This window comes from Symsagittifera roscoffensis, chromosome 9 (assembly GCF_963678635.1).
Source record: "Symsagittifera roscoffensis chromosome 9, txSymRosc1.1, whole genome shotgun sequence".
Taxonomy (NCBI): Eukaryota; Metazoa; Xenacoelomorpha; order Acoela; family Convolutidae; genus Symsagittifera; species Symsagittifera roscoffensis.
Window position 1 is genome coordinate 45,042,584 of NC_087070.1, and position 24,984 is coordinate 45,067,567.

Genomic DNA, 24,984 nt, shown 5'->3' on the forward strand with positions numbered 1-24,984 from the left:
AACGACTCTTTTTTGGTTTTGCTAGTTATTTTTCTACAAACATTGTTTTCCATTTGGTCAACTGTACTATTTCTATTGATTATGCCCCAAAATTTTGTTTTTTTGCTCAGATCTTTCATTTCATTTCACGCATAAAAAACATAGTTTTTGTGATCGTCTTACTGTTTTATTGATCTTTTTATTAAAATCCGTCGTGCATAACCTTGACTACTGCTACCGATCTCCAACGGAGTGAGCGAATTCAGTGTTACTGCTGATTAGTTAAAAACAACACCGTTTTTAATTGAACTCTGTTCTTTTTTTTCGTATTCAATCTAAGCTTAGTTTAGTTAGAACATCATCATTTTTTTTGCGCAGTGATCTGTGAACGAATCTAGCATCAGCGGATTCCCGCTCTCTGGCAAACTGGCAGGATCGATTCCCCTGCTCGATGCGAAGACTGGAGGGACATGTCTTTCAATTATAAGAGGAACAAAAAAAACGAATCAACGACGGCCAAAGCCGAACGGATAGCAAGATACTTTGAAAAAAAGAGAAGATTTGACGAATCAGAAAGTAACAGACTGAAACTAGAAACTATTACATTCAACAGAATGCGGAGGAAGAAGCGGATAAGAAGATTTACTCAGTGCTCTATTTGGCACTAAGAAAAAACGAGAAGGGCATTTCTGCACAAAAACTGTCAAAAGTCAAAATCCTACGGATAAAAGTTGCCGAGTTTTAGGGCTTTTCTAAATCAAGTTTTCTTCAGAAAACAATTGTGACATTCGAAAGCCACAAGCTACTTACTATACGCCAGAGAGATAGAGAGTCTGGACACCTCTCTGAGGCGTGCTAGCTGAAATGGCTAAGAAGTCCGAGATTTCCAGTGGAGAAGACCATTGGATTCGCGAATTCTTTTTTGAATTAATTTGAAGAACTAGGAAGTCCAAAGAAAACTACTAACAGGGATCTTACCACCACAGAAAGCTCCAAATGTGGCTTTGATAGACGAGAAAGGAAACTCAAATCTTTGGAAGATGAGAAACAATTTTAAAACTTTTTATCCTGTACATAATAATTTTGTAAATAACCAATATTTTTGTAAATTGAGATTTTCTATGAACTATAGCGAAAAAATCGCAAAAGGTCACCTTGCTAAATGCTCTGCAAAGGACGCTATTTGTCCATCTTTTAAATTTGAAGGTCATTTCATAAAAAAAAACTACTTTCAGAGGGAAAAACGTAATTATTTTAAGTAATTACGAAAGTGTAAATAACTAATTTGAATATCCGTCGGATAAGCTTTATGTAAATAACTATGTACACAAAGAAAACTGCTTTGTAATAAATGCATGGACAGAATCAGGAACAAGCATCAACTACAACTATTTGGTATTCAGCGTGACAAAAAAATGACGCCGCAGGGAAAAAAACTGCAAACAATTACTGAAAGTTGATTTAGGAAAAATAAATTTTGTTCAATTAAACATGCAAGTCAATTTAGCAAGCTCGGTGAGCTTCCTAAAAAAATGTGATTCATGAACTGAAAATCCGGGATCCATACCTAAAAGTTAACACAGTCGATCAATCGACGAAGGATTTCTATTGTGGATTCTGGTTCTACGGACGAACCGATAAAATTAGTGGGTCAAGTCATTGTACCAACCAGATCCAACGGATTGTCCTAAGAGAAAACAACGTTCTTTGCCACTGACGGACATGAACGAAATCTCCTTGGGAACGACAACCTAACCCAGGTTGGGGTTGAATTTGCCCGGAACTTTTTACCCACTGAGTCGTCAGTTGTTGGTCGGAAAAGAATTCAGCTTTAAATTCCACGGGATTACAACCGATTCATGACTCCTTACAATCTGCGGTGAATCGAGGTTTTGATAGATTAATATCCGAAGCACACATCAGAAAGCTTGAGATTTGTAACAAAGATAGATTCATCAGTTCCATTGTAATCACTTGCAAGAAAGCTAAGTCAGGAAAATTTACTTTAGACTCAAAACTCATTAACAAACAAGTCTATTAATACCAGATGCCAAATATCCATGAATTAGTAGATAACGTGGCAAAACTCATTTCCAAAAAATCCTTCTGAGAAAATTGGTTCAAAAAAGTAGACCTAGAAAACGCTTACAGCTAATTGAACTTGGACAAGTTTACGAGCTACCAATGCTTTTTCATCTTAGAAGTAATCATAACTGATACATAAATTGTTCAAAAATAAATAACAAGATTTTTTACTGGTTTTTACGGACTAGGCGATATGCCAAATGCTATGAACTTCAAGGAGTAGTGAACTCATCCATTTGAAATATTACTTTTAGCAATGTTAGTCTAGATGATAGAGTAAGCTTCGAAGAAAATAGAACAAAAATCGAAAAGGTTTTGTCTACCCTCGACTAAAAGAATTTCGCCGTTAACTGGCCTAAATGCTTTTTGTTTCCAAAATATTGGAAGGCATTTTGGAAAAAATGTCTTCCGAGATAAAAGCTTAGCTAGAAATTTTATTCGGATCCCTCGGAACGTGAAAGATTTCTGCTCGTTTTTTGAGTCGATTAATCAGTTCATCAAATTTGTTCCGAATCTTGCAATTATGGCAGGTTCCTTAAGACCGTTACTAAACAAGAAATCAATATTCAATCGGTCGGACGACCACACAATGTCGCTCGAGAAATTAAAATCTGAAGTTGTAAGCTTAACGAAAAAAAATGACGCATTTTGATGTGAAGTTATGAAAAAGAAGGAAAACAATTGCCTCTAAAAACGATTTCGGCGCTACACTCGAACAACTCCATAGAAACGACTGGAGATGAAGTTTTTTTTTGCAAGCTGATTTCAAAATCCCAATAAAGCGAAATTTTCATCAAGCGTAAGGCATTGAAAACTACTTGTACGGTCGCAGATTGAAATAATAACCAATCACAAATCACTACTATCCAATTTATCCTGTTATCCTATAATCTTGGGAAAAACATATCACAACCACTGAACAAGATGGGTTGACAGACTTTTAACCTTTACCCTTGACTTTTAACCTCAACCCCTTCATGTCTCAACAACATTCTTTCATCTCCCCGAATTGAAAATCGTAAATCAAGAAATTGACCATTGTAAAAAAAATTTTTTATGTATAGATACATACTCAAAGTTTACGTAAACGAAAATCAATTCGGGTACTTCTGCCAGAACAGTTATCAATTTTCTGACTGATTTTATTCTCGTACATAGATTTCAAAGTTCGAGTCGGGTTGATCACGCTTCAGGTTTAACTGGGATTGATTTTAAATAGTTTTGTGACTCAAAGAATATCAATTTCTTTTTTTTACAGTAGCTGACCATCGTTCCATTGGATTCGTTGAAAAAGATGTCAGTAAACGATGTCTACAGAAACACCTAAGCCTTGACTGACCGAATTGTTTTCTAAAAACTTCTGGAGTTTGCGGAGCACCATACAATCGAAACAAACTGCACCGTTTGAAAACTCTTCAACAGAAAACCAAACACTTACTGGAAAATCTTTATCACTCAAAACAAAATTGACTTTTTTGACAACGGAAAATTCAAATTGTCAAAGAATAGGGCACATTACTGGGCAAAAGACAAGAGAGTGGTGAACGGGTAACTAAATATTCTTTTCGATATCAAAAACAGACAACCGGACGAAAGAGGATATGACTCTGAGCCAATACCATCTTGCCCCAGAAAAGCCGGGCGGAAAAAGCCATCAAGGAGACAACCAGGATATCTATTTCAATCCTTGTTGTGAAAACTAATACCTTTTGAAAGGTTTAAAATCAAAAGAACGGGAAACCCTATTACCGACCATTGGACGAGAAAAGTCCAAAGGCTACCGTGAAAGTCGCGAGCGAAAAACCCCACCGGAAATCAGATATGGTAATTCGTGACAACTCTTCCAAACAACCAAAACTTTTTAAAGATAGTATTATAATTCCAGTTTTAACCATTCCTGTGAAATGAGGTCAAACAAAAGAAAAATGGTTCTGAGAACACAACAAGAGGTAGCAATTTCTCCACCGGGCAATCTTGCAAAAACCAGAAAGATAACAAAATAACCGAACAATTCCTCAAAGCCAAAACCGAGGAAGACAAGATTCCAACTGGAAAGAGCTATAAGAAAAAGTATCACCACAAGTTTTGTTGCCGAAAACGAACTTCTTTTGACCATATGACAACTGGGACGTTTTTTTATTGGTATTGGACCGTACGCGGTTTTCCTTGTAGGGACGTAGGCAGAGAATTGTTTATTAGTGACACTTACAACTTAACTGCAAAACAAAATCAGAACCCACTCCAACGGACAACCAATAAATCTGTTATACCATATCTGTTATTGGGTGCAAATACCCGTTTAACCATAAATCTTTATTGATAAAATCCCCCTTAATTAGTGCTAAAAACCCCATGTAAGCAAAATTAATAAGCCAGTTCTGTTTGATAAATTAGCATTTTTGAAATCTAGCCATAGTTAAACTCCACAAATACCATTTTGCTATTCTTTCTTAAAACGCTTTCAAACTCGACTTATGTACTTAGATGTGATTTATTTTTTAACCATCACTCTCGGCCAGAGGGGCAAAAAGGATCATTCGCATTTAAAATTGTTGTAATTTAATTTTTTCCCGGTCAGGGGAAGTGTTGTGATTGTCTTATTGTTTTATCACTCTTCTTATCTTAGCAGGTCGTCTATGACCTTGACTACTGCTGGCAATCTCCAACGGAGTGTGCGAGTTCAGTGTTATTGCGCATAAGTTAGAAGTAACTATCACTTTAATTGAACTCTATTCTTCACTTTCTTATTCAGTTTAAGCTTAAATCTCATCATGTTTTTTAACTAATTTTAAAAATAAACTTTTTTGTCTTTTTAAGACAATGGTTGGTACATTATGTGCTACTTTGCACTAACCGGCTATCCTTGTTTTCATTCTGCCTTTGGTGGTTTCACGAAAAATGACTCTTCCTTCACGATTTCTTGTCAATTTTTTATCGACCGAAGCCCAAACTATTTGAGCCTACATCGAGTTGATTATCTTACCCAGCTTGGTCTTCGTACTACGATCTCCTGCGCACAGATTAAGTCCATTTGTCGGTGATTTTTCTACCACGCCGGCTTATGAATATATCAAACTTTTCAACGTCAGAGCTCTTCAGTGCCCGAGTCGAGATTTTCCACATAGGTGCAGTGTTGGGAGACAGTGATGATTCATCGATTCGAATCTGATGAAACAGTCCAACCAGTATTTAAAAGACTTCATATCTGAATCCCGAAACTAAAATTTCATTTGTTTTAACTACTCATTGAGATTGATGAATTTTGTTAGTGCAAATCATTACCTAGTCCATTATTAGTACTCTTAATCACAGAAACTGTTTCAATCCAAAAATTACATTACTACTCGCTAACTGAAAGATCTTTGTTCTCGTAGAATCCTCCTAGTAAATCCGTCGGATTTATGCTCAATCCTCATCTAGCATCACGTACCATATCTGTTATTGGGCGCAAATACCCGTTTAACCATAAATCTTTAGTGATAAAATCCCCCTTAATTAGTGCTAAAAACCCCATTTAAGTAAAATTAATAAGCCAGTTCCGTATGATAAATTTGCATTTTTGAAATCTAGCCATAGTTAAACTCCACAAATACCATTTAGCTATTCTTTCTTAAAACGCTTTCAAATTCGACTTATGTACTCTATTCTTCACTTTCTTATTTAGTTTAAGCCTAGTTCAGTATAAATCTCAGTTTTTTTAACTAATTTTAAAAATAAACTTTTTTTGTCTTTTTAAGACAATGGTTGGTACATTATGTGCTACTTTGCACGAACCGGCTATCCTTATTTTCATTCTGCCTTTGGTGGTTTCACGAAAGATGACTCTTCCTTCACACTTTCTTGACAAATTTTTATCGACCGACGCCCAAACTATTTAAGCCTACATCGAGTTGATTGTCTTAACCAGCTTGGTCTTCGTACTACGATCTCCTGCGCACAGATTAAGTCCATTTGTCGGTGATTTTTCTACCACGCCGGCTTATGAATATATCAAACTTTTCAACGTCAGAGCTCTTCAGTGCCCGAGTCGAGATTTTCCACCTAATTTGAAGCAAGATTTGCGCGGTTTGAGCGGTTGTTTTAAACAATTACGCTCAAAATCTTGCTTCAAAATGAGCGGTTTGAGCGGTTTTTGAACGGTTTGTCCAAAAAAAACGCTCAAAAACCGCGCAAGATTTGAACGGTTTTGAGCGGTTTATCAAAAAAAAACGATCAAAAACCGCGCAAGATTTGAGCGGATTTTTTGCGGTTTATCTAGAAAAACCGCTCAAATCTTGCGCGGTTTTTTAGATAAAACGCTCAAAACCGTTCAAATCTTGCGCGGTTTTTGAGCGGTTTTTTTAGGTGAACCGTTCAAAAACCGCTCAAACCGCTCATTTTGGAGCAAGATTTTGAGCGCAATCGTCCAAAAAAAAAAACGCTCAAAAACCGCGCAAGATTTGAACGGTTTTGAGCGTTTTATCAAAAAAAAAAAACGATCAAAAACAGCGCAAGATTTGAGCGGATTTTTTGCAGTTTATCTAAAAAAACCGCTCAAATCTTGCACGGTTTTTTAGATAAAGCGCTCAAAACCGTTCAAATCTTGCGCGGTTTTTGAGCGGTTTTTTTTAGATGAACCGTTCAAAAACCGCTCAAACCGCTCATTTTGAAGCAAGATTTTGAGCGCAATCACCCAAAAAAAACCGCTCAAATCTTGTTTCAAATTAGGTTAAAAAGGTTTTTTAAGCAAGATTTGAACGGTTTGAGAGGTTTTTTCCAAAAAAAACTGCCCAAACCGCTCAAATCTTGCTGGAAAACCGCTCAAACCGCTCATCTTTTGAGCGGTTTTTGAGCGGGATCTCGACCCGGGTGTCCATTTCTCAGAACCATAAAACAGTGCTATTCGGACGCTAGCTCAAAATATCTTCTATTTCGTTCTGAAAGGCACTTTTGGTTCTGTTCCAAAGGAATGAAGAGATCTAAAAAGGGCAGATTCTTTTACCATTCTATATTTCACTTCTTCTGCAATGTCACCACTGAATTTAGTTTTCAATCAAATAAGCGATGTCAGCCAAATACACAAAGTTTTCAACCAGCCCTATAGTCTCATTTTTAAATGAGAGTTTCTGGCAGCGTTGAAGCGGAATTTGATCTTGTATTCTTTGATTTTTTGACCAATATGGGCAGGCGTCTGTCATCGCCGAGTGTAGCATGACAAAGTTCATCAACTAGAGCTCTGCTACAACGGTGTCAGTACGTGAATCACCTGGGTTTTTTCCACCAGTAGCCGCCTCAACCAAAAAAGGAGAAATGATATGCGATTTTACGAGGGGGTGCGAAAAGGGCCGACACCATCACTACCGATGCCCAACAACGCCACAATTGACCATGGTTTCTTAAGAACTTTAAAACTGACGAAGAAATTAAGAAAAAAATGCACTACTTGTCTTTTCGAGGGAACTGTTCGCATTACAGCCCTGACAGGTAATTTTGTGATAGCTTCAACATAAAATTTAACAATTTTCCGAGTTTCGGTACAAAGCTTTTCAGAAAGCCTTCTTTGCTGAGTATTAAAACCAGTTTTGATGGTCGCGTTAGACCTCAGTAGACCTCAGTGGTTTTGGCTCTTTTTCCTTCCACCCCACCTCACATAAGCATCATTTTTATGCTATAACGAGGGGTATTAAAAGAATAAACATGAAGACCAAATATGTTTGTCATAGCTTATTAAGTGCGAATAGCAGTTTTTGTAACATTCGGATGATGTAAACAAAATTCCCGTAGTAAAGTTTTGCAGGTGTGGGGAAAGGAAAAAGAGCCGTGGTTTTATTGGAATTTCTACAACAGTAGGAATTTACAACAGTTGGAATTTACAGGATTGAGACGAATTTGACTAAACAAGCACAACTAGGTTACCTACATCAATCTAAGCCAGGCGCATAAGCAAACGCATTTGCTTTGGCTCATGGAATCAGCAAACAGCTCATGGAATCAGCAAACTAGCTCAAACAAGCTAGTTCAATTGAAAAATGTTTTTTTGTTAATCATTTGCGTTATCAAATTGCACTGCAAAACATCACCTCTCTGTAGTGCAGCTAGACCTCTTGTTCCTAGAAGAATTCTCTCACAATTTCTAGTGGCATGAACATTATCCTATTGAAAAAATGAATAAGATAGTTCGGTCCAGTCTGTGGGGGTGCTCCTTAGCAGACATACTTAACAGGCGCAGTTTTAAATTTAAAAAAAAGAGAGAAACAAATGTAGGCACATTTGTTATTGCACCCCAAACTGTCAGTTTTGAAATTTTAGAGTAATTGTTGCGACCGTTTGAAAAAAGTGGAGGAATTTTGTATTCCGTGTGTTTTAATTTTTTTCTAACTCTTTTGTTTTTCACGCGAAATCGAGTACCACAATTAACACAAGTAATCATCGGAATAGGTCAATTTATATATCATGGTATAAATTCAGTCTAAATTCGAACTATATTAGTTTTTTGAAAAAAATTTCTCAGCGTCGAGAAAAACTAGTTTGAATTTTTTGCTTCTTGGTTGAATTTCAAGCAAAAAGATGAGACTTAGCAGGCTTACAAAGGCTTATTTATGCTTAATTTGAGCCCTGAATTTTTTTTATTTTTTTGAATAAAGTTACTTTTAGGAGATTTTTAGCGCCAATTTGGGATTCAAAAACTTCAAAAGTCAAAAATATTCTGTCAAACCATTTTTTGAATTTTTTCAACGACTCTTTTTTGGTTTTGCTAGTTATTTTTCTACAAACACTGTTCTGCTTTTGGTCAACTGTACTATCTTTTTATTAAAAATATGTCGTGCATAACCTTGACTACTGCTACCGATCTCCAACGCAGTGAGCGAATTCAGTGTTACTGCTGATTAGTTAAAAACAACACCGTTTTTAATTGAACTCTGTTCTTTATTTTTGTGTTCAATCTAAGCTTAGTTTAGTTAGAACATCATGATTTTTTATTGCGCAGTCATCTGTAAACAAATCTAGCTTGAGCGGAGTCCCGCTTTCTGGCCAACTGGCAGGATCGGTTCCCCTACTTGATGCGAGGACTGGAGGGACATGTTCCAATAGGCATAGAGACCATCGGTATAAAAATTCTACTAAATCTTTTGAATTTTCTGAAACTTGAAATCTTTCAATTATGAGAGGAACAAAAAAAAGAATCAACGACGGCCAAAGCCGAACGGATAGCAAGATACTTTGAAAAAAAAGAGAAGATTTGACGAATCAGAAAGCAACAGACTGAAACTAGAAACTATTACATTCAACAGAATGCTCAGGAAGAAGCGGATAAGACGATTTACTCAGTGCTCTATTTGGCACTAAGAAAAAACGGGAAGGGCATTTCTGCACAAAAACTGTCAAAAGTCAAAATCCTACGGATAAAAGTTGCCGAATTTTAGGGTTTTTCTAAATCAAGTTTTCTTCAGAAAAACAAATGTGACATTCGAATGCCACAAGCTACTTACTATACGCCAGAGAGATAGAGAGCCTGGAACAATTCTGAGGCGTGCTAGCTGAAATGGCTAAGAAGAGCGAGATTTCCTGATAAGACCATTGGATTCGCGAATTCGTTTTGAATTAATATGAAGAACTAGGAAGTCCAAAGAAAACTACTAACAGAGATCTTACCACCACATAAAGCTCGAAATATGGCTTTGCTAGACGAGAAGGGAAACTCAAATCGTTTGAAGATGAGAAACACTTTTAAAACTTTTTATACTGTACATAATAGTTTTGTAAATAACCACCGGAATTGAGATTCTCTATGAACTATAGTGGAAAAATTCTTAAGGGTCACCCCTTGCTAAATGCTCTGCAAACGACGCTATTTGTCCATCTTGTAAACTTGAATGTCATTTCTTAAAAAAAATTACTTTCAGAAGGAAAAGCGTAATTATTTTAAGTAATTACGAAAGTGTAAATACCTAATTTGAATATCAGTCGGATAAGCCTGTTGTAAATAACTATGTACACAAAGAAAACTGCTTTGTAATAAACGCATGGACAGAATCAGGAACAAGCATCAACTACGAATATTTGGTATTCAACCTGACAAAAAAATAACGCCGCAGGAAAAGACCTGAAAACTAATACTGAATGTTGGTTTAGGAAAAATTAAATTTGTTCAATTAAACATGCAAGTCAATTTAGCAAGCTCGATGAGCTTCCTAAATAAAATGTGATTCATGAACCAAAATTCGGGATCCATACCTAAAAATTAACACAGTCGATCAATCGACGAAGGATTTCTATTGTGGATTCTGGTTCTATGGACGAACCGATAAAATTAGTTGGTCAAGTCATTGTACCAACCAGATCCAACGGATTGTCCTAAGAGAAAACAACGTTCTTTGCCACTGACGGACATGAACGAAATCTTCTTGGGAACGACAACCTAACCCAGGTTGGGGTTGAATTTGCCCGGAACGTTTTACCCACTGAGTCGTCAGTTGTAGGTCAAAAAAGAATTCAGCTATAAATTCCATGGGATTACAACCGATTCATGACTACTTACAATCTGCGGTAAATTGAGGTTTTGATCGATTAATATCCGAAGGACACATCATAAAGCTTGAGATTTGTGACAAAGATAGATTCATCAGTTCCATTGTAATCACTTGCAAGAAAGCTAAGTCAGAAAAACTTACATTAGACTTAAAACTTATTAACAAACAAGTCAATTAAGAGGCATACCAGATGCCAAATATCCATGAATTAGTAGATAACGGGGCGAAACAGTTTTCCAAAAAATCTTTCAGAGAAAATTGGTTCAGAAAGTTAGACCTAGAAAACGCTTACAGCTAATTGAACTTGGACAAGTTTACGAGCAACCAATGCTTTTTCATCTTAGAAGTAATCATAACGGGTACATAAATTGTTTAAATATAAATACCAAATTTTTTTACTCATTTTTGCGGACTAAGCGATATTCCAAATGCTATGAACTTCAAAGAGTAATGGACTCATCCTTTTGAAATATTACTTTTACCAATGTTAGTCTAGACGATAGAGTAAGCTTCGAAGAAAATAGAACAAAGGTCAAAAAGGTTTTGTCTACCCTCGACGAAAAATAATTTCGCCAGTTAACTGGCCTAAATGCATTTTGTTTCCAAAATATCAGAATCCATTTTGGAAAAAAGGTCTTCCGAGATAAAGACTTAGCTAGAAATTATTTTCCGATCCCTCGGAACTTGAAAAAATTCTGTTCGTTTTTTGAGTCGATTAAACAGTTCATCAAATTTGTTCCGAATCATGCAATTATGGCAGGTTCCTTAAGACCGTTACTAAACGAGAAGTCAATATTTAATTGGTCGGACTACCACACAATGTCGCTCGAGAAATTAACCTGAAGTTGTAAAGTTAACGAAAAAAAAACGACGCAGTTTGATGTGAAGTTGTGAAAAAGAAGGAAAACAAATGCCTCTAAAAACAGTTTCGGCGCTACACTCGAACAACTCCAAAGGAACGACTGGTGATGAAGTGTTTTTTGCAAGCTTATTTCAAAATCCCGATAAAGCGAAAATTCCATCGAACCTAATGCATTAAAAAATATTTGTACGGTCGCAGTTTGAAATAATAACCACTCACAAATCACTACTATCCAATTTATTCTGTTTATCCTATAATTTTGGGAAAAAACATATCACAACCACTGAAAAAGATGTGTTGCCAGACTTTTAACTTTTAACTTTTTGATAAAACACTTAGCTGGCAAGAACATGGAATTTATTGATACCATCTCCAGAATTCAAATTGGAACGTCCGTAACACACTCAAGCTACAATGAGGAAAAAATGGTGGCAAGAATTAAAAAAATTAATTCAACTAATAATCCACCAGATATTTTTTTGAAAGTTAAGTTTCAATTCAAACCTGGTTGTCAAAAATTAGAACATTCCAACCACGAACTGCTACGTAATAGGATTAGATTATCGCAACTTTTCTAAACTTAGTCAGTTCCGGATTGAAAATTTAGGGTTTCAATCACTTTCAATCCAAATTTGGTACCCCTAAATGTTCTTAGTTGCATTGTTCGAAAAGTTTCATTTCAAAAACTACAATCTCAAATTGTACCATTTTATAAATTTTTTTCTGTACTTTCAAAGTAACTGAAATCTCCTCTGGAATCCAATATTGTGAATATTGTGAATTTAAATAGTGTAATTGTAATTACTCCCTCTTCAACCCATAGCAATGTAAAATATGTTTTAGAAACAATGACTTCCGATCAATTATCTGTACCGATGAAAGAGGATACGACTCTGAGCCAAGACCATCTTGTCCCAGAAAAGCCGGGCGGAAAAGCCATCAAGGAGACAACCAGGATATCTATTTCAATCGTTGTTGTGAAAACTAATACCTTTTGAAAAGTTTTAAAATCGAAAGAACGGGAAACCCTATTACCGACCATTGGACGATAAAAGTCCAAAGACTACCGTGAAAGTAGCGAGCGAAAAACCCCACCGGAAATCAGATAATGTAATTCGTGACAACTCTTCCAAACAACCAAATTTTTTTAAAGATAGTATTATAATTCCAGTTTTAACCATTCCTGTGAATTAAGGTCAAACAAAAGAAAAATGATTCTGAGAACACATCAAGAGGTAGCAATTTCTCCACCGGGCAATCCTACAAAAACCAGAAAGATAACAAAATAGCCGACCAATTCCTCAAAGCCAAAACCGAATAAGACGAGATTGATTTACAAATAAGACTGATTTACGAGATTGATTGCAAAAAGGTGAGACTTAGCAGGCTTACAAAAGCTTATTTATGCTTAATTTGAGCCATGAAATTTTTTTTTTCCAATAAAGATACTTTTAGGAGATTTTTAGCGCCAATTTGGGATTCAAAAACTTCAAAAGTCAAAAATATTCTGTCAAACCATTTTTTGAGTTTTTTCAACGACTCTTTTTTGGTTTTGATAGTTATTTTTCTACAAACACTGTTCTCCTTTTGGTCAACTGTACTATTTCTTTTGATTATGCCTAAATTTTGTTTTTTCGCTCAGATCTTTCATTTCATTTCACGCATAAAAAACATATTTTTTGTGATTGTCTTACTGTTTTATTGATCCTTTTATTAAAATCCGTCGTGCATAACCTTGACTACTGCTAACGATCTCCAGTGGAATGAGCGAATTCAGTGTTACTGCTGATTAGTTAAAAACAACATCGTTTTTAATTGAACTCTGTTGTTTATTTTCGTGTTCAACCTAAGCTTAGTTTAGTTAGAACATCATCATTTTTTGTAAATAACCATCGGAATTGAGATCCTCTATGAACTATAGCGGAAAATTTCTTAGGGATCACCCCTTGCTAAATGCTCTGCAAAGGACGCTATTTGTCCATCTTGTAAATTCGAATGTCATTTCTTAAAAAAATACTTTCAGAAAGAAAAACGTAATTATTTTAAGTAATTACTAAAGTGTAAATACCTAATTTGAATATCAGTCGGATAAGCCTGTTGTAAATAACCATGAACACAAATAAAACTGCTTTGTAATAAATGCATGGACAGAATCAGGAACAAGCACCAACAACGAAAATTCGGTATTCAACGTGACAAAAAAATAACGCCGCAGGAAAAGAACTGAAAACTAATACTGAATGTTGGTTTAGGAAAAATTAAATTTGTTCAATTAAACATGCAAGTCAATTTAGCAAGCTCGATGAGCTTCCTAAATAAAATGTGATTCATGAACCAAAATTCGGGATCCATACATAAAAGTTAACACAGTCGATCAATCGACGAAGGATTTCTATTGTGGATTCTGGATCTACGGACGAACCGATAAAATTAGTTGGTCAAGTCATTGTACCAACCAGATCCAACAACGTTCTTTGCCACTGACGGACATGAGCGAAATCTCCTTGGGAACGACAATCTAACCCAGGTTGGGGTTGAATTTGCCCGGAACGTTTTACCCACTGAGGTCAAAAAAGAATACAGCTGTAAATTCCATGGGATAACAACAGATTCATGACTACTTACAATCTGCGGTAAATTGAGGTTTTGATGGATTAATATCCGAAGGACACATCATAAAGCTTGAGATTTGTGACAAAGATAGATTCATCAGTTCCATTGTAATCACTTGCAAGAAAGCTAAGTCAACATTTTTTACTAGTTTTTACGGACTAGGCGATATGCCAAACGCTATGAACTTCAAGGAGTAGTGGAATCATCCATTTGAAATATTACTTTAACCAATGTTAATCTAGACGATAGAGTAAGCTTCGAAGAAAATAAAACAAAAGTCGAAAAGGTTTTGTCTACCCTCGACTAAAATAATTTCGCCCGTTAACTGGCCTAAATGCATTTTGTTTCCAAAATATCGGAAGGCATTTTGGAAAAAATGTCTTCCGAGATAAAACCTTAGCTAGAAATTTTTTTCCGATCCCTCGGAACTTGAAAGAAGTTTGTTCGTTTTTTGAGTCGAATAAACAGTTCCGAATCTTGCAATTATGGTAGGTTCCTTAAGACCGTTACTAGACGAGAAGTCAATATTGAATTGGTCGGACAACCACACAATGTCGCTCGAGAAATTAAAACCTGAAATTGTAAACTTAGCAAAATTAAACGACGCATTTTGATGTGAAGTTGTGAAAAAGAAGGAAAACGAATGCCTCTAAAAACAGTTTCAGCGCTACACTCGAACAACTCCATAGAAACGACTGGAGATGAAGTTTTTTTTGCAAGCTGATTTCAAAATCACAATAGAGCGAAAATTTCATCAAACGTAATGCATTGAAAACTATTTGTACGGTCGCAGTTTGAAATAATAACCAATCACAAATCACTACTATCCTATTTATTCTGTTTATCCTGTAATTTTGGGAAAAATCATATCACAACCACTGAAAAAGATGTGTTGCCAGACTTTTAACTTTTAACTTTTTGATAAAACTTTTAGCTGGCATGAACATGGAATTTATTGATACCATCTCCAGAATTCAAATTGGAACGTCCGTAACACACTCAAGCTACAATGAAGAAATAATTTTCGCAAGATTTAAAAAAATTAATTCAACTAACAACCCATCAGATATTTTTTTCGAAAGATAAGTTTCATATTAAACCTGGTTGTCAAAAATTAGAACATTCGAACGACGCACTACTACTTAATAGGATTATTGCAACTATTCTAAACTTAGTCAGTTCCAGATTGAAAATTTAGGGTTTCAATCACTTTCATTCCGAATTTGGTACCCCTAAATGTTCTTAGCTGCATTGTTCGAAAAGGTTCATTTCAAAAACTACAATCTCAAGTTGTACCATTTTATAAATTTTTTTTCTGTACTTTCAAAGTAACTGAAAACTCTTCTGGAATCCAATATTGTGAATCATGTTAATGTAAATAGTGTAATTATAATTACTCCCTCTTGATCCCATAGCAATGTAAAATATGCTGTAGAAACAATGACATCCGATCAATTTTGAAAGGTTTAAAATCGAAAGACCGTGAAACCCTATTGCCGACCATTGGACGAGAAAAGTCCAAAGGCTACCGTGAAAGTAGCGAGCGAAAAACCCCACCGGAAATCAGATATGGTAATTCGTGACAAGTCTTCCAAACAACCAAAACTTTTTTAAAGATAGTATTATAATTTCAGTTTTAACCATTCCTGTGAATTGAGGTCAAACAAAAGAAAAATGGTTCTGAGAACACAACAAGAGGTAGCAATTTCTCCACCGGGCAACCCTGCAAAAACCAGAAAGATAACAAAATAACCGAACAATTCCTCAAAGCCAAAACCGAAGAAGACAAGATTCCAACTGGAAAGAGCTATAAGAAAAAGTATCACCACAGGTTTTTTAGCCGAAAACGAATTTTTTTTGACCATATGACACCTGGGACCTTTTTATTGGTATTGGACTGTACGCGGTTTTCCTTGTAGGGACGTAGGCAGAGAAATGTTTATTAGTGACCCTTACAATTTAAATGCAAAACAAAATCAGAACCCACTCCAACGAACAACCAATATAAATCCGAGTTTTTAGATTTAGATGGGAGCACGCAGGGACTATCAGCAGTACGCACCATAAGCATCATTCGGGCACTTGCCCAACAAGGTACCGGACAGGGATCTCCAGAACAGATTGATTCTCCTTCTAAATTCGATTCTTACCACACTCCACCGGAACAACTACCATCACAAACCTACACAAACCTACACGGGCACAAACCTACACAGCCTGCAGTCTACAAAATCGACGACGTTTCCTCCACGGCAGACATCCCGTTGTGTGAAGTCTCCGATTCAACAGAACGTAATAGCCGAATTCCTATTAAGCCCAGATGAAATGTTGAACGTGCAAAACTTTATGGTGAAAGGTTAATTGTAGATGTTTTAGGTGAAGAAGGATTGTGGAGCGCAAAGAACTCTTTTACACTCTTTTACACAATTAGTGAACTCTTTTAAACAATTAGTGAACTCTTTTACACAATTAGTGACCTCATACCGGAAAATGAAAGGGATTGCAGAACTATTCTAGTCCCACAATCAGTTTGCCAAACTTCTCCCACACTCTCGGGCGTTCCGACGGAGGTGATTACTGAGTCAAGGTACTATACCGAGGAGAAAATACAGGAACCCTTTGCCGCCTGCAGTGTTGGGAGACAGTGATGATTCATCGATTCGAATCTGATGAAACAGTCCAACCAGTATTTAAAAGACTTCATATCTGAATCCCGAAACTAAAATTTCATTTGTTTTAACTACTCATTGAGATTGATGAATTTTGTTAGTGCAAATCATTACCTAGTCCATTATTAGTACTCTTAATCACAGAAACTGTTTCAATCCAAAAATTACATTACTACTCGCTAACTGAAAGATCTTTGTTCTCGTAGAATCCTCCTAGTAAATCCGTCGGATTTATGCTCAATCCTCATCTAGCATCACGTACCATATCTGTTATTGGGCGCAAATACCCGTTTAACCATAAATCTTTAGTGATAAAATCCCCCTTAATTAGTGCTAAAAACCCCATTTAAGTAAAATTAATAAGCCAGTTCCGTATGATAAATTTGCATTTTTGAAATCTAGCCATAGTTAAACTCCACAAATACCATTTAGCTATTCTTTCTTAAAACGCTTTCAAATTCGACTTATGTACTCTATTCTTCACTTTCTTATTTAGTTTAAGCCTAGTTCAGTATAAATCTCAGTTTTTTTAACTAATTTTAAAAATAAACTTTTTTTGTCTTTTTAAGACAATGGTTGGTACATTATGTGCTACTTTGCACGAACCGGCTATCCTTATTTTCATTCTGCCTTTGGTGGTTTCACGAAAGATGACTCTTCCTTCACACTTTCTTGACAAATTTTTATCGACCGACGCCCAAACTATTTAAGCCTACATCGAGTTGATTGTCTTAACCAGCTTGGTCTTCGTACTACGATCTCCTGCGCACAGATTAAGTCCATTTGTCGGTGATTTTTCTACCACGCCGGCTTTTGAATATATCAAACTTTTCAACGTCAGAGCTCTTCAGTGGCCATGTCTCAGAACCATAAAACAGTGCTAATCGGACGCTAGCTCAGAATATCTTCTTTTTCGTTCTGAAAGGCACTTTTGGTTCTGTTCCAAAGGAATGAAGAGATCTAAAAAGTGCAGATTCTTTTACCATTCTATATTTCACTTCTTCTGCAATGTCACCACTGAATTTAGTTTTCAATCAAATAAGCGATGTCAACCAAATACACAGAGTTTTCAACCAGCTCTATAGTCTCATTTTTAAACGAGAGTTTCTGGCAGCGTTGAAGCGGAATTTGATCTTGTATTCTTTGATTTTTTGACCAATATGGGCAGGCGTCTGTCATCGCCGAGTGTAGCATGAAAAAGTTCATCAAGTAGAGATCTGCTACAACGGTGTCAGTTAGTGAATCACCTGGGTTTTTTCCAGCAGTAGCCGCCTCAACCTAAAAAAAGGAGACATGATAATTCCTTGTCTAACACCACTGATTAGAGAAGAAGGTTGAAGAAGGCCGGCGTAAACTTGAACTTGACTGTTGCGTGTCTCTGTGTATTGCTTTGAGGAGGCCGAGCAAACTCTAGGACCAGCCTTAACTGCGCCATCATCCATTAGCATGAGTGTTAAGGTTTTGGCTTTTTTCCTCACCCCGCCAGCGATTTTTCACGATTAATATTCTGTTCTCATTGTCCGATTGTTACAAACTTTGACATGCACCTAATTAGACTATGACAAACATATTTGATCTTCATATCGAACCTTGCGAGAGAAAATCAATGCTTTTGTGAGGTTGGTGACTGCGGGGCACCATCACTACCGATGCACCACAGCGCCACAATTGACCATGATTTTTAATGAAATTTTAAAATTGACGAAAAAATTAAGCTAAAATAGCACCTGTGATGAGCACTACTTGTTCATTCCAGCTTTGACAAGTAATTTTGCGACAGCTTCAACATAAAACTTAACAGTTTTCCGAGTTTTGTTACGACGCCATTCAAAAAAGCCGTCTTTGCTGAGTATTAAAACCAGTTTTGATGGTCGTTCTAGACCTCAGGAGACCTCAGTGGTTTTGGCTCTATTTCCTTCAACCCCCACCTCACATAAGCATCATTTTTATGGTATAACGAGGGGTTTTACAAGTTTAATCATGAAAACCAAATATGTTTGTCATGGTCTAATTAGAGCGCATAGCAATTTTTGTAACATTCGGATGATTTGAACAAAATTTCACTAGTAAAATTTTGCAGGTGGGGGAAAAGGAAAAAAGAGCCGTGGTTTTATTGGAATTTCTACAACAGTACAAGATGGAGAAGAATGTGACTAAACAAGCACAACTAAGTTACCTAAAACGATCTAAGCTAGGCGCATAAACGAAAGCATTTGCTCGGGCTCATGGAATCAGCAAACAGCTCATGGAATCAGCAAACAGCTCATGGAATCAGCAAACAGCTCATGGAATCAGCAAACAGTTCATGGAATCAGCAAACAGCTCATGGAATCAGCAAACAGCTCATGGAATCAGCAAACTGGCTCAAACAGAAGTGAGTTCAATTGAAAAATTTTTAAAAATCATTTGCGTTATCACACTCCACTGTAAAACATCGTCTCTCTGTCTTTGGACTTAGAACTTGTCCTAAAAGATTATTGTTCCGACCATTTGAAAAATTGGAAGGAAATCCGTATTCAGGTGTGTTTTAGTTTTTGTTCGGATAATTTGAAAAATGGGATCAAACTTTGAAATCACGTGTGTTTTAGTTCTTTTTTTTTCTTTTTATTTTTCAGGAAAAATCAGGTACCAAAAATTATCATTGGATTGGGTCGAGTTGAGAAAAACTAATTGATTTTTGATTTTTGGTCTAATTTCGAGCGAAGGCGATCAAGCATGCTTACAATAGCTTATTTATGCTTTATTTGAGCCGCAAAACTTAGTTTAAATCAAGTAAATTTTTTTTTTGTTTTTTAGCGAAATTTTGAGTATCAGAAACTTCAAAATTTCAAAAAAAAACTGCAAAAAAATTTGAGAGTTTAAATTTTTTTAAATTTTTTAACATTTTTTTTGTTTTTCTTGTCATTTTTCTACAAAAATTGCTGTCCAATTTGCCTATTTTACTATAACTGACGTTTAGGCCTAAGTTGTAGTCTTTCGTTCAGATCCATTTACTACCTCACGCGGAAAAATTGATAAAAATTTGAAAAACATTTTTTTAATATTATGGTCGGAACTTTCTGTGCTATTTGTACAGTAACCGGCGATCCTTGTTTTTTTTTCTTTTTTTTCTTTTCCACGCAAAATCAGCTACAACAAATAATCATTGGAAAGAGTTGAGTGATATATCATATTAAAGTTTGAGAGCTTCAAAAAAAGAAAAACCGTGTGTCGAGAAAAACCGGTTTGAAAATTGCGATTTCTCGTCTTGATTCGAGCGATTAAATAAGCTTGTAATAGCTTGTTTTAATGACCTAAAAGCTTACAATAGCTTAATTTAAGCCGTAAAAATTTAGTCTTACTAGGAATTATTTAGTTTTTTAGCTCTCTTTTGGAATCAAAATTTAAAAATATCAAAAGGCTGCAAAACAAGTTTAAATTTCTTGAAGGACTTTTTTTTATTTTTCTTTGTTTTCTCTATTCATTTTTCTACAAAAATAATTTTCCAATTTGCGTATCTACTATGACTGCCAAATGGACCTAAGCTCTCTTTCTTCTTTCTGTTAAGATCCTTTTATCAGGCTAAAAACGACCCAAAATTGAAAAAAAAAATTGGTGAATATTTTAAGACTATACTCCGAACTTTCGGTGCTACTTGCACAGAAACCGGCTATCCTTGTTGAGGCTTCAAAAAATTTTGTTAAAAGTATTTAAAAAAATTCGAGAATATGTTTGATTTGACAACGAATAGAGATACTAAAATGTCACAATTCTAGTTTTTCAAAAAGAGAAAAACAATTTTCTTGTCCAAACTTTTTTAAAAAATTTGAAATTTTTTTGAACTCAATTTTTTACTCAATTTTCACACATTTACAGACACGCATGTTTTCATTGAGGCATAAACTATCTTTGGAGGTGATCGTAAATGAATATCAAAATTAGCTAGGAAGTTAGCCATTTCTGGCAAGGTTGGCATAATTGGTTATCCGAGCTCTCATTATAACTTGTGCTCCAGTTTGCTATACCTCAAAAATGAGAGTCAACAGTTCCAGAAGAAACTTTATCAAGGTTTGAATTACTTAAGTTGAAATTGATTTCAGGAATATATATTTATGCTAAGTACGCAGTGACTCGAGTTCATGCTTCTAGGCAAGGAACTGAACGAGTTAGCACTACTTAAGACTACCCGCCAGTATCCGACCCTGAGGTGCAGGCACAGAAGGAAGATTCAGTAGAGTGCTATCAGGGTTCTGGAAGCGTCCAAATAGCAGTCAAATGACGTGTAATAGTCAGATTGGGAGCCAAAAAGCACAATTTGTTTTCTGTCAATCATAAAAAAGTGTTCTTTTGTACAACCAACTCTTAAAACTTAAAGCATTCTTAAAGCATTCAAAATAGTTCATTTGACGGTTTTTTTTAATTAAGCCTGAAAAATATTTTGTTTTTTTGACAATTAAACATATATCTATATTTGAATGCTAGTTCTTTTTAGTTTTTTTTTTCATCCAATTAAAATTTTCTAAAGCAGGAATACAATAAAAATTTAATGTTAGACTTAGACTGTATGCGCTAGTATGACTAACGGAATAGAATTAAATAAGAGATTTAAAATCGGATACTAGCACTCTAATTGGGAGAGGATAAATGCTGAAATTGAGGCACAAAAAATAAATGCAATTGTAAGTTAGTGGAAAAAAATGAGAAGGAAAAAACTAAAACGAAAAAGAATCTTTAAATAAATTTTAAAATTTTCTGGGGAAAAATCGTTTTCAAAATTCAAAACACAGAGTCGACTCAACATGAAGCCACTCAACCAACATGATTTTATGATTTAGGTCTAAGACTATTTATTCCAAAAAAAATTAACCAAAAAATGACAAAAAAAATAGAATTCGTAAAATAACAGTCAATATAGAAATCAAATTTTGGAATGAGCGGATGTTTTAAATGATGAAACCTTAAAACTTCTTTATTGCAGTAGTTCTACAAGATGAATGAGTCCAGAAAAAGAATCCTGTGAATAAAGTTTTGTACGGGAATTACCTTTGTTCACACGTTGTGTATTTATTTCATTTATTGGTTGCCAGTGTTTGTTGCAGGAAATTTTTTTTTCAAAATATTTCATTAAGTTTAATGTAGAGTTGTTTTAATTGTTTGCCCTTAATTTTTTCTCGACTAAAAGTCATTAATTTGATGAAATTTAATTTGAAATTACAAAAAATTAATTAATTTTTTGGTTCCTCTCAAAACGAAATTCCACACTCAAGCTTTTAAGTTTGCTCTTATATCAAGCTCATGTAAGCACACAAGTTAGTTTTTAATTGACAGCAAAAAATTCACAATTAGATAAACCATCTAAAACTTTTTTGCTTGTATTGCAGAAAACTCTCACTTTTTATCTCTAGTAAAAAAAAAACTTCATCGCCAAAAAACAACTTTTGCTAAAAACATTCTCCATACGTCGTTGTAAATTTTCGCCACTATAGTAAAAATGACTGAACGTAAATTTTTAACAAACAGCCTTAAATGAATTTCGAACTAGCGGGTTTTTATCATAAAAAGATACGATAGAATCAGTATGAAGAAAGGCTCTTTACTGCAATTCAAACAGATGTCTATTGACCGCCCAGATTTTTTTAAAAGTCAGTTGACAGTGCTTTTATGTAATTTATCTCTCAACGGCATCAGAAGTTTTGTAGTGGAATTAGGGTAGATCGGAGAAAAAATCTAATAAATTGAGAAAAACTAAAAAATTTAATCCTTTTTTTATAAAAGTTAAAACTCATCTACATTCAAAATGTAGAAGTAACCTCAGAATAAAAGTGGCGTACTGGTTCTGAAACGTTTATGAAAATCTACCGATAATTCGATTGGGCGTGAATAGTTATTTAGTTGCTATGGAATGATTTTAAGTATCTTTTCCGAGTTTTAAGTAATTCACCAGAATATATTGCTATGCTGAGTGTAAAATTGCACACGAAAATTGAAATAATTTTTGCACTGAAAATTGAAAGGGGTATTGGGAACTTTGTCTTTGGGTTCGTTTCAGTTTATTTTAGTTTTTTGGTCGTTCCACACAATCTAATTTTGAAGCCTTTTCAATAGTGCTTCGAACAACGAAGTAGAAAATTCGAAGTTCTTCAAAAATTAATCAAGCATTTACGCCTGATAAATAAATACTTTCTGTCAAATATTTAAAACTTTTGTTTTTCTCTTGGAAAACAGTTTAGTTTTGGGCGCTCCTTTCGGCGCATCCTTGGTAATGAAAGTTTTTGATCAAATTAGAAACGTATTGTGCAAAAAATGCATTATAAATAATCAGAAGATTTTTCTGAAATATTTTCTTGTTATTTCCAAACTTTGAAGACAACTCGCGTCATTTATGTTCGATTCATTAGGTTTTCACTATTTAAATTTACCTTAATTTTTTTTTAGCTTAACTCATTAAGGGTAATTTTATCTTTAAATTTTTTGAGTGTGGTTGAGTCATGTGTGATTTTTTTCTGCATGGACATCTCATTTGAACTTTTTCATATATGGAGCAAGCATATATGAAAAAGGTCAAATGAGATGTCTATGCAGAAAAAAATCACACATGACTCAACCACACTCAAAAATTTTTAAGGTAAAATTACCCTAAATGAGTTAAGCTAAATAAAAATTAAGGTAAATTTAAATAGTGAAAACCTAATGAATCGAACATAATTGACGCGAGTTGTCTTCAAAGTTTGAAAATAACAGAAAAGTATTTCAGAAAACTCTTCTGATTATTTATAATGCATTTTTTGCCAGATCTGAGATGCACATGATTCCAGCCATTAATCAGCTCTGGTTTTGTTTTTTTTCTAAAATATCAACGCTCTGAGTTCCAGCACCTTTGATCATCTTTTGTGGAAAAAAAAATAGTTTCAATTTGGTAAAATTGGTATACGATTTCAAGTCCATTTGAAGTCTCTAAAACTTATGCCCAAGCCTGCACTGCTAGAGAATTGATTGCGCGATGAAAATAATCAAATAAAATTTGCCATTGTTCATGGGAGAACAAAAAATTTCGAAATAACTCATACAGTTCAAGGGCAGCCGGAACTTTTCGGGTTTTGCTTCAAATTTTTTATTGAAATAAAGTATTTATATAATGTCCTACTTTCAAGTATCAAAGTATCATTTGAATCAGTTTACAAAAATTGAAAAATTTATTTCGACAAGCATTTTTAACCAGGAGCAGCAAGAATTACAAAAGAGAAACTTATATCCTCTCAGTTGCTTCGCAAAAAGCGCGGAAAACTCGTTTCTGTAAAGAAGAAATTATTTCAATTAAAAATAAAGAAAATTGAATTGCTACAATTTTTCCGCCAAGCTATTTCTTGTCGGTTTAAAAAGAGTGAAAAAAGACGAATTTATAACATAATCAAGTACTTTTTAATAAATTACCACAAAGCTTGAATAGAATCAATATGAAGAAAGTTTCTTCACTATTGCAAATAATCAAACTGAGTGAAACTGAGAAAATGTTGACTTGCTTTGAAGCTATTACTCCCTTCATGTCATCACGGAATAGGAAAATAAGTTGTTACTTAAAAAAAAAGAAAAACTAAAATTAAATCAGAAAAAATAAAAACAAAAACGCACCCAACCTCACAATTTGGAACAAAAGTTCGGCTTAATAAGCGGCGTACTGATTCTAAAAACTTTTATTTAAAAAATCATATTTTTCAATTTGCTTGAATTGCCATTTCATTTTTAAGATAGGATCGTAATTACGCATTTCGAAATTTAGGATTTTCATCTTGAGTGAAGGAAAAACCGCCGGTTTGAAAATTATTCGAACGCTTTTAGAGAACGAGTAGGTCCTATAAAATAGAAATTTTAATTCAACATCAAAAAAATTTTAGAAGCCTTTTTTTCGCTTCGTTGGGAACAAAAAACTTTTTAAAATCATCAAAAAAACTAGACTAAAAAACTTGAAAAAAATGTAGACACTTTTTTCAACATTCATTTTTGAAGACTTTTTATGCCTAAATTACGCCTAATTCAGTTTCTTCACGCGTTCATATATTTTTTTTCGAACCTTGCGCAGAGGAAAAAAGAAAATTAAATTTAGCTGGAATCTCAATCAAGAAAATTTTCATTTTGTTAAATTGTTAGGATTTTTGTCGGAAAAATCTACGCCACTTGGTCAGCAACTGGTTATCATTGTCTCATCTTGAATTCGAAAAATGGCTATATATATTATACTTTTTTGAAAACTCTAATTTGCACCTTTTTTTTCTGGTACACTATACCTATT